The sequence below is a fragment of the Gavialis gangeticus genome, unplaced genomic scaffold (genome assembly GCF_001723915.1).
Source record: "Gavialis gangeticus isolate Ggan-Ray unplaced genomic scaffold, GavGan_comp1, whole genome shotgun sequence".
Taxonomy (NCBI): Eukaryota; Metazoa; Chordata; order Crocodylia; family Gavialidae; genus Gavialis; species Gavialis gangeticus.
The window spans coordinates 105,141,992-105,144,634 of NW_017729031.1; the positions used below are offsets into that span (position 1 = coordinate 105,141,992).

The window sequence follows — 2,643 nt, forward strand, 5'->3', positions numbered from 1 at the left end:
CCCATGGTCTGACCTGCTGGGCTGGTGGGGGGTGCATGTGGGCATGCGTGCACTCAACGCCCCCAGCCTCAGATCAACTGCCAGAGGCTCCGTGATCAACCAGTCAGTCGCGATCGACTGGTTGGTGACCATTGTTCTAGACTGAGCACTGAGCCCCATTGGGTACAATGGTTTTCTTTAATCTTTACTAATCTATAAAGGAGGCTCTGGGAACCCTGTAAGATTGGGCTTCTAATTAGTCCATGGCCTGGTGTGACCTATTTACAAAACTTTTCTAAAAAGGTTATATGAATATATGGTCTCAAATAGTATATAATTAAAAGTTATAATCCCTATTCCATGATGCTATCTTTGAGCTTTAACTTATTTTACTTTTTTTAAGTAAACCTATATAAAAACAAACAGTTTTAATGAATCTTAAAAAATAAAAAGATTAAATAAAAAAATCTGATTTAAATTTATAAAAAAAATATTGATTTTTTTTAAATTAAAAAAATAGTTGATTTTTATCCACCTTGGTATTGACTCTCTCAATAACAAAGTGCAAGGACTTTGGCCTTATTAAGTTATACTGTATGCTGGTGTTGGAGGAATCCCTACTCCTAATTTACTGAATACATGAAGAGATTTTATGCAATCCCAGGCTCCTTTCACATGACTTACAAAGAACAGACATCAGTTAGAAGTGTCCAACCTTTTGCCTCATGGCCACTTTCAGCTTTGATGGCTCTTAACTGCAAGCTTAAATTAAAATGTACTGTTTGTGTTTAGTATTAGCATTCCCCCAATAGCGCATATTCCCAGGAGGAGGGTGGGCATAAAGGGCAAAGCAGTCCTGAACTGCTGCTCCATTAAAATGATACAGTTGGCTGGGAAAGAGCAGAGGGCTGGAGCAATGTCATTTCCACAGCATGAAGAGGGGGAAACGAACAATAAAGTGGCTAAGAGCAGAAAAGGCAGGAATTCAGGACACAGAGCACATAGAAGAGGGATATTAATAGGAAGCATCCCACAAAAACAGAGAAGGGGCAGTAATGGTTATTTTAAAGAGTTTTATAAGTTTTTAATGCCTTGAAGGAGCACTGCAGACCCCCAGTACCTGACATTAATGGATTAAGGGGTGAAAGAGGGAGAGAAGAGGAAGCAAGGTTACAAGAGACTGATTGAGGGGGAATGGGAAGAGGAGGCATGGAAAGCATCCCTGAAGAACATGGATAGAGGAAAGGATAGAGATTTGCAATTTTGGATGTTCATGGAAAGACAGATGAGTTCCTGGTAGGGGTGCATTGATAAAGATTTTTTAGGCTGATACCAATGACCCATATTAGCCAATATGGATCTGATTGCCAATATGCAGCCCAGCAGCTTAGGGAGCAGCATCCGACTGGTAAGTCTGTTGTGGGGGGAGAGGAGGGAACGGGTTGAGGGGGGACAGATTGAGGCTTCTGTGGTGAGGGAGTGGGGCTGGGGCAGGCCCTGCCCAGCTGGGACAGGTGGGGCAGAGTGCAGGAGGGAGCCGCAGAGGGAGAGTATCACAGTTTCATAGTAGCTAGGGTCAGGAGGGACCTGAATAGATCATTAAGCCTGACCCCCTGCCACAGGCAGGAATGCATGCTGGGTTCACAAGACCCCAGACAGGTGATCATCCAACCTCCTCTTGAATTTGCCCAAGGTAGGGGCGAGGACTACTTCCCTGGGAAGCTAGTTCCAGATTTTGGCCACCCTAACTGTAAAAAAATTGCTTTCTGATCTCTAACCTAAACCTATTCTCCATCATCTTGTTACCATTGTTCTTCGTCATCCCAGGTCACCACTGGGGAGAAAAGGGCTCTACCTATTTGCTGTTGATCTCCCCTGATGAGTTTGTAGGCAGCCACCAGGTCCCCCCTCAGCCTCCTCTTGCTGAGGCTGAACAGCTTCAGGTCCCTTAGTCTCTCCTAATAGGACCTGTCCTGCTGCCCTCTCACCAAGCAGGTGGCCCTCCTCTGAACCCTCTCCAGGCCGGCCACATCCCTCTTGAAGTGCAGCACCCAGTACTGGATGCAATACTCCAACTGCCGCCTGACCAAAGTCACATAGAGGGAGAGTATCACCTCTCTGGACTGGCTTGAGATGCATGACAAGGTATCGCTGGCCTTGCTGGCTGCGGTCTGGCACTGGTGGCTCATGTTCATCTTGGAGTCAATAACGACTCCAAGATCCTGTTCCACGTCTGTGCTTTCAAGAGGGGAACTCCCCAGCCTGTATATATGCTGTGGATTCCTTCTCCCAAGGTGCAGCACCCTGCATTTGTCTACGTTGAATCCCATCCTATTCTTATCTGCCTACTTTTGTAGTCTGTCTAAAGCTATTTGCAGCCTCTCTCTCCCTTCACGTGTGTCCGCCTTGCCCCACATCTTAGTGTCATCAGCAAAGTTGGACAGCATGCTTTCCACCCCCTCGTCCAAGTTGCTAATGAAGATGTTAGTGCAGGCCTGAGGACTGAGCCCTGGGGTACCCCACTACTCATCTCACCAGGTTGAGTAAAACCTGTCCACCACTACTCTCCCGCCACTGTGCGCACTCCCAGGGAAGGCATGGGGGCATGTGCTCCCCGGATGTGTGTGCATGGTCAGGGTAGGCTGCTGCTGCGGGCGGCACCGG

The 2,643-nt window shown here is 47.1% G+C and overlaps 1 protein-coding gene across 3 annotated transcripts in view; it reads right to left on the bottom strand.

The window, feature by feature from the left end:
* The window catches only part of CARF (calcium responsive transcription factor), a 98,009-nt gene that overhangs the window by 6,585 nt on the left and 88,781 nt on the right, over nt 1-2,643 (bottom strand). The gene's annotated exons all lie outside the window — the stretch shown is intronic.